The following is a 7735-nucleotide window of genomic DNA, read 5'->3' as shown; positions in this document are numbered from 1 at the left end:
ACATGAAGCCTTTAGAACACAGTGCCCTGCATATAATAGAAACTCAATAAATAGTTGTCATCATGAACAGTGTTATTAGTTTCTTGTTGCTACTGTAGCAAATTACCACAAACTTGGTGGCTAAAACAACATTAATTTACTATCTTATAGTTGTGGAAGTGAAATATCTGAAATGGGACTCCTGAGCTAAAATCAAGATCAGCAGAGCTTTATTCCCTCTAGGGGCTTAAGGAAAATGTTTCTTGCCTTTTCCAGCTTCTAGAAAGCCCCCATTTTCCTTGACTCATGGCCCTATTTCTCCATCTTCAAAGCCAGCAACACCGGACAAATGCTGTCATCTCTGGTTTTCCCTTCTGAGTCCCTGTTCCACTTGTCATTATACTGGGCCCACCTGAATGAATAACCTAGAACATGCTCCCAAATTTAAGGTCAGTAGACCAGCAAGTTAATTCTGTCTTCAGCCTTAACTGTTACAAGCCACATAAGGCTCTGAGGATTAGGATGTGCACATCTTGGGGAAGCCATTATACTGCCTGCCACAAATAGTATATTTTTTAAAAATAGAAATATAAAACCTCAGGGGCAGTGGCACATGCCTGTAATCTCAGCAGCTTGGGAGCCTGAGGCAGGAGGATCACAAGTTCAAGGCCAGCTTCAGCAACTAAGAGAGGCCCTAAGCAAGTCATCTGAGACTGTGTCTCAAAATAAGAAATAAAAAGGGCTGAGGATGTGGCACAGAGCTTAAGTGTCCCTGTGTTCAATCCCTGGTACCAAAAACAAAACAAAAACAAACAAACAAACAAAATATAAAACCAAGTCTTTAATAGCCAAACCTTCATGGATAGGGGCCTTTCATGAAATAAAAGCAAGTCAATCAGAGGGAAGGAAAAGGGAGGGGTTGGGAGCACTGGCTGGCTTTCTGATTGCCCAAATGGGAAGGCTGAATTCAAGAAGCTGGCCAGGAAGGAAGTCTCTGGATTCTGGACATCTTCCTGTTTGGGTTTAGAGTTGAAATCTGACCAGGGTTTGTGTTGAGTGGCTCCCAGAGCTGGGTCTGTGCTGCCTTGGTTCTGACAGGTCCCACAACAAGCCCCAGTTATAGGGTGACTACAAATGCATCTTCATTAGCAGAGACTCCACCTCCTGGGGCTGAGCAGGCTGCTGGGCCTCAGGAAAGGGCCTTTCAGGGTACATCACAGGATTTCTTTTTTTTTTTTCTTTCCAACTATTACTGTATTTATATTACTATGCTTAAGTTACATGGAAAAAGACAACCAAGCAATTCTGTCCCATTTCAGAAAAAGGTTCCAATCATAAACCACCAGTTATGTGGTAACAAGTAACTTGGAATAGTGACATCTTTGGGTCACAAGATTGACAAGGAAGAATGAGCTCTGGTGCTACAGTTCATCTCCAACAAGAATATGGCACACCACACGGCCCAGCACAAGCCTTGCTAACACTGAGCCTTTAGCGCTGGGAACAGATTAGGATCTCTTCTCTGAAGCTAGCAAATCAAGTGAAATAACTGTTTTTTGTTTTGTTTTGTTTTGTTTTGTTTTAAAGCCTTTAAAATGAAGCCCAAATAAGTTTAAAAAACATGGTCTTGATATATCGCCATTCAAAAATTACATAAAACACACTTTTTTTTAACTCTAATAGCCCCAATTTTTTTCCTCCCATAGTCCACCATTTAGCTGCACAGACTCTTCTGCCTCAAGATGTAAACATAGGGAAAAAAATTAACAGCAACTGCATAATGTTCTCTCTACACACTGCTGTTGGATGGAAAATACAAAATTAAAAAAAAGAAAAGAAAAGAAAGGTTCCATCTTAGATTCTCACAACCTCTTGTTCCACAGTTCATGAATCCAACTCTGATGCTAAGGTGATAGTGTATGTAAGTAGATTTTTGTTTTCAGTGAAGGAGACCTGGGAAAAGATAGATTTATCTCTTTTTCTTCAAGAGTTATCAGATGGTACGTGCTCCTTAAAGCCTTTACACTCTCGAACTAGAGCACGTTCCAGGATCACATGGCCTTCCTTATAAGGCTGGCTGTCTTCAGTAGCAAACTGAATTATGAATCCATCCCAGTTTGCTATTGCAGCTTTTGCAGCTCACATCTTTTTTTTTTTTAATATTTATTTTTTAGTTTTTCGGCGGACACAACATCTTTGTTGGTATGTGGTGCTGAGGATCGAACTCAGGCCACACGCATTCCAGGCGAGCACGATACCACTTGAGCCACATCCCCAGCCCCTGCAGCTCACATCTTGAACTATGTGGCGGCCAGTGAGCATGACTGGATCTTGAACTTCACGGTACTGTAGGTTAACTACCTTGTTAAATGCTCTACCGGTGGCACCTGAGAACCGAGTGAAGCTGAGTTCTGAGCTGTTAGTCAGGATCGTGTCACAGTTTTCACAAGAAAACAGACAGGTACCACCAATATGATCAAGGAAAATTCTGCCCATTTTGATAGCTGAAGTTCTAAAAAACTCTGACCGGCGTGCCAGCGGCTCTTTGCTCTTCAGCTGGGACGAAGCCCCGCAGGTACCTGCCTCTTCCCTTCCACGTGAAGCCCCTTAAGGAGCATCTGAGAGCACGAGATAGAAATATTGCCAATGACCACACAGTATCTACAGGAGGAAATTGGGTTAACAACATCTCTCTAAATCCTATTCCAAACACAACCCCGTCTCTTCCTTCGATGGCTGGAAGCTGAGAGATGGAGGAGATATCTCTCTGAGGCCTTGACCTCTCCTAGGAATCTAATCTACTATCAAGTTCTAGGCTACAAATCCTCAGGCCCTGCCCCTGATGGTACCTTAAAACTATTGTTCTTTATAAGCAAAATTGTAGATGCTTAAAGAACCTAAGAGGGGACACACAGACTCTAGGGATTACATAATTTAGTGTGATGGGTTTTTAAAATTAAAATAATATTGCTACCACTTATTTAGAGCATATGCACTAGCTCTAGACTAAACATATATGAAGATATCACTTAATCAGAGTGACCCTATAATTTTGAAATTATAATCTTCCCATTTTATTTTTAAGTACATGGAGTCTTAGAGACTTGTCTTGTTAAATCTTCCAGTGAGCAAAAAAGATCAAGTATTTGTTCTATCAGTTTCCAGAATCCCACACTCTCTGATCCACCGAATGAGGGACAGATTTTTGCAAGAATTAAAATGAGAACGTCTGAGTTTCAGATCAAAGAGGCCCGTTAGGTTTAGAAAGGCTTCAAAAAGCAGCCAGCCCATCTTTGTCAAGTATAGATAGAAACTGACCTCAGAGAGGTAATGGGACCTGGCCAGCACCTCACAGTGAGTGCAGGTGCTGAGCTTGGAACTCAGAAGTGGGTTCCAGGGCTCCTCACCCTTCCCATGATGTCAACAGTGCACTCCTGGGAAAATCAGAAACAAGGGATCTCAGGATGTCCAGGAAGCAAAAAGATTTGCCAAGATGGAAAGAGATGTTCATACCTGACACAGATGAGTAGGCAACAGGCCAGGAGCATGGCTCTGGGGTCTGTGCTGGTGCAGCCTGGTGCTGAGATGCAGGTGTAGTAGCAGAGATTGCCAGAGACAAAGATTGTTGGGTCCAGCAGAGTGTGAGCAGGGGAGTGACCGGAGAGGGGGCAAATCAAAGTCCTGAGTCCTGGCTTCTTTAGGACCCCAAATGAAATTCCTTTCTCTGAGTTCCCCCTGCCAAGGTGAATGGAGCTATTCAAATCCCTGCTTAGAAAAACAACAGTTCTGCAGCAGGAAAGGAGGGTCCCCAAGGACAGATGGGGTATGTGAGAGAGAGCTGGAGAGGCCATTGAGGGTCACAGGAAGGTTATTTGGGAGCCTGAGGATAAAATATGTGAGTGTGGCTAGGTGAGAGGTGGGGCTTGAACCAGTTTTGAGGCTGGGGTAGGCTGATGCCCATGGACCAAATATGACCGGCTAGCAAGCTGCTTTGACATAACCTATATGATTGGAAAAAAAAATTGGTGCAAGTTAAAATTATATGCAGGCACAGTGGTACATACCTGCCAATACCTCAGGAGGCTGAGACAGGAGGATTCATAGTTCAAGCCTCAGAAACTTAGTGAGATCCTGCCTCAAAATAAGAAATAAAAAGGGCGAGGTATGTGGTTTAGTGGTAGAGCACTCCTGGGTGCAATCTGTAGTACCGAAAACAAATAATAATGTTTCAATTTTAAAATTTCAGTGTCCATAAATAAAGTTTTATGGGAGCAGAGCCACAGTCATTCTTGACATGTTGTCTGTGTCTGCTTTGTGCACTCCAACAACAGAATAGTTGCAACAGAACTTGTGGCCCCCTGAGCCTAAAATACTTATTGTCTGGCTCCTTACAGAAGGTTTGTTGAACCTTGCACTAAAAGATGGTATTTCTCAAACATAAATTCACTTAAACAAATAAAATTCATTCTCAAAAAAAAAAAGAAAAGCTGATAAAGCTTAAGTTCCACTGGACCAACCCACCTCCTACCCACATGAGGCCCTCCTCTTTTCTCATTGTCTTGAGATATCTTCCAGAACTTTTTCTGCACTATCCCCACCCCTACGTACTGGACATCGAACCCAAGGGTGCTTTACCCCTGAGTCACACCCCCAGCCCTTTTTATTTTTATTTTTAATATATATATATATAATTTTTTTTTAATTTTGAGACAAGCTCTCACTTAGTTGTCCTGGCTAAACTTAAACTTGAAATCCTCCTGCTTTGGGCTCCCAAGTAGCAAGGGCTACAGGTGTGCAACACTGCACCCAGCTCTTTTTCTGTATTTATATATACGTATGTGTATATGTGTACAGTATTATAAGTTCTTTTTCTTTTCTGTAAATGGTTTGATGCCATACATATTTTTCTTAAACTTGCTTTTTTCTTCACACTCAACAGGGAGTTTTTGCTTCTGCATGAAGCTATACCTCTTTTCTTTTGTAAGTGCTCCATAGTATTCTATGATTTAGCTGTGCCACAGTCTGTCCACTCCTTATCAAAGGGAACTGAGGTTGCTTTAATATTTTGGAGTTGAAAACAATGTGGCAATGAGAATGAACTGGCATTTCAAGGTTCAAATGGCTACAGTTTTCTTGAAAAAAAAAATGTTAAAAGAAAGAATGCTATTCAAGGAGACATGCCTCTAGACCAACTTCCCCTCCTGTATGTTTATGTCTGAAGTAAACACCACAGCTCAACTCCCTTAAATGTAGCCTTGAGCCTCTTGCTCTCCTGCAGTTTTGCTACATCCTAACTATGGCCTGTAGCAAGAAGAAAACCTCCAGTGTCCTGGTGGAAGTGGGATCCCTCCCTATGAAATCAGTGGGCATTTTTGGAATAAGGTAGAAAGCAGGAGATACTTGGGAGTTGGGCTTGGGCTCCAGTTCTTGCTTTGCCACTCCCTGGGTGAACATGTGCAGCCTCCCCTCTTGGCCTCACGTTCCCCAGGAGTTCAAGACAGGTGTTGAACACCCTGGCTTTCCAGGGCTTTCCCATTCTTCAGTGGCTGAGTCCCACAAGGAGGGGAAGGACCCTGAGAGGTTGAGCTTCTGGCCACACAGGCTCTACAGGCTCAAGAGAAGTGCTGGGAGCTTGGCTTTGAACCCAAATTCTAGCTGATGGTTTCCCAGGGGAGAGATTTCACAAGAAAAGTATCCATGAATCCCTGATAAGAGTGATGCAGGACATGCTGAAGGCCCTGGAGAACATACCATTATGCCCCCGAACCCAAGGTCTGGGTCTAGAGCATGGGCTGTTGTCCTAGACCCTTGGTCTTGCTGTGTTTGTTAAAGTTGGAAATTGTACAACAACTTAGGTGATTACATCATGAATGCCTGTCTGCCCAGCCCTTCTAGGAAGTAACGATGTGAGCTCTCTGAAATCTGGGATCAAGTCTACTTTGCTTAAGCTTTGTCCCAAATGTCCCCAGTGCCTTAGCACAGTGCCTGGCACCTTGAGGACACTGGGCAAATATTTGCTGAGAAGATTAATGAGGGGCTGGACATAGCTCTGACTTTTCTTCTAATCCAAGGGCTCCCAAAGGGGCCAAATAACAGGCAATTGGGGGAACACAGCAGCTGGACATAAATGGTCCAGGCAACTTCATGAAATTGAAAGGTCATATCCTTCATATCAACCCTGGGGTAAGTCAGCGGGTGAGGAGGGTCTGGAATAGAAGGCCTCGGGAATAAACTGTCATTTTATCATTTGGTTTTCTTTCTTTTCTTTTTTTCAGTACCAAGACTTGAACCCAGAAATGCTCTACCATTGAGCTACACTCTTAGCCCTTTTATATTTTTTTATGTTGAGGCAAGGTCTCACTAAATTGCCTGGGCTGGAATTGAACTTGCAATCCTCCTGCATCAGTCTTCCAAGTTGCTGGGATTATAGGCATGTGCCACCATGTGTGGCCATCATTTAGCTTTTATCCATTAAATATTTATTATTGTCTATATCTTACCAAGGACTGGAGATATGAAGAAGACTAAAGTCATTAACTAAAGTCATAAATAAAAATATAATTACCCATTGGGATCTATGTTATGATGTAAAAGAAAAAAGATGTGGCATATCTATCTTCCCTGCACCTCAGGAGACTGAGGCAGAAGGATTAGGACTATCACAAGTTCAAGGCCAGCCTCAACAACATAGTGAGACCCTGTCTCAAAATAAAAAGTAAAAAGGACAGGGGATGTAGTACAGTGGTAGAGCACACCTGAGTTCAAATCCAGCATCACACATACACAAAAAGATAATAATTTTTAAAAAAAGAATTAAAAGAGAAAAACAATGAGAACGAGTGTGTAAAGTATGTTGGAGGATGGATTAGAATGGAATTCCTTTCTAATCCTTGCTATTTAAGAAGAAACCCACTTCAAGAGCTAGTGAGGCAGGCTGCTCCCACCCAGGCTTGGAAGAACTTTGATTCCATGCAGAGTGAATGTCTTATGCAAACAGAATCTTTCAACAGGATTTTGGGTGAGTCTTAGCATCTTGGAATCCAAGAAAGAGGATCTCAGAGTTAGAATCTGAATCTCATAGAGACTTGAAATAAACAGAACTTCAAGAAGTCAATGGAATCTTGGAATGTTGAACACCTGCGTCTTTACATATGACAATGCAAGGAATCAGAAGAAGGTGATTCGTTCCCATTCCCCTCTCTCCTATTTATAGTACAGATTAAAACAATGCTAAAGTGGAAGGTCACCCAGCCAGAACTAACTCCCACCTCTTATTATTAATAGAACAGGCCTCTAGCCATTTAGTGAACAGAAATAGCAATGCTTATACTTATTTTCATGACTGTGTGGTTGTTGCTGCTAAATGAGTTGGAATTCATTGTATCAGTGAATTCCAACAATCTGGGGACATAAATATTTTCTGTACGACCCATGTATTATAACTGAGACAATAGAAACTCGGACAAAAAATAAATAAATGGTTCGTGGTCACTCGGCTAGAATGTAGTAGAACTAGATCCAGGACTTTTTTGTTTATTTGCTTTATAATTTAAAGACTCTGCTTTAAAGCACTGTACTGCCCTATTCTAATTACAGCTACTTTCAGGCCTACCCTTTTCACTGTGAGCTTTACCTTTCTAGACATTTCCTCTTGGAGGTCACAGTAAACTCTGGAACTGGAATTCAGTCTGACCCTCCCCAGTTCAAAGAAGGCTTCTGAAGACCCAAGTTCTGTTAAATCAAAAGAAGTGAGTTT

The 7735-nt window shown here is 42.1% G+C and overlaps 1 pseudogene; it reads right to left on the bottom strand.

Annotated features, from left to right (window-relative positions):
* Window positions 1-1201: 1201 nt before the first annotated feature.
* LOC101957662 (protein yippee-like 5) lies at window positions 1202-3128 on the bottom strand (annotated as a pseudogene).
* Between the last annotated feature and the right edge of the window lie 4607 nt (window positions 3129-7735).

This window comes from Ictidomys tridecemlineatus, chromosome 1 (assembly GCF_052094955.1).
Source record: "Ictidomys tridecemlineatus isolate mIctTri1 chromosome 1, mIctTri1.hap1, whole genome shotgun sequence".
Classification (NCBI taxonomy): Eukaryota; Metazoa; Chordata; class Mammalia; order Rodentia; family Sciuridae; genus Ictidomys; species Ictidomys tridecemlineatus.
The sequence above is the reverse complement of the archived record's forward strand: the minus strand, read 5'-3'. Positions and strand labels throughout refer to the sequence as shown.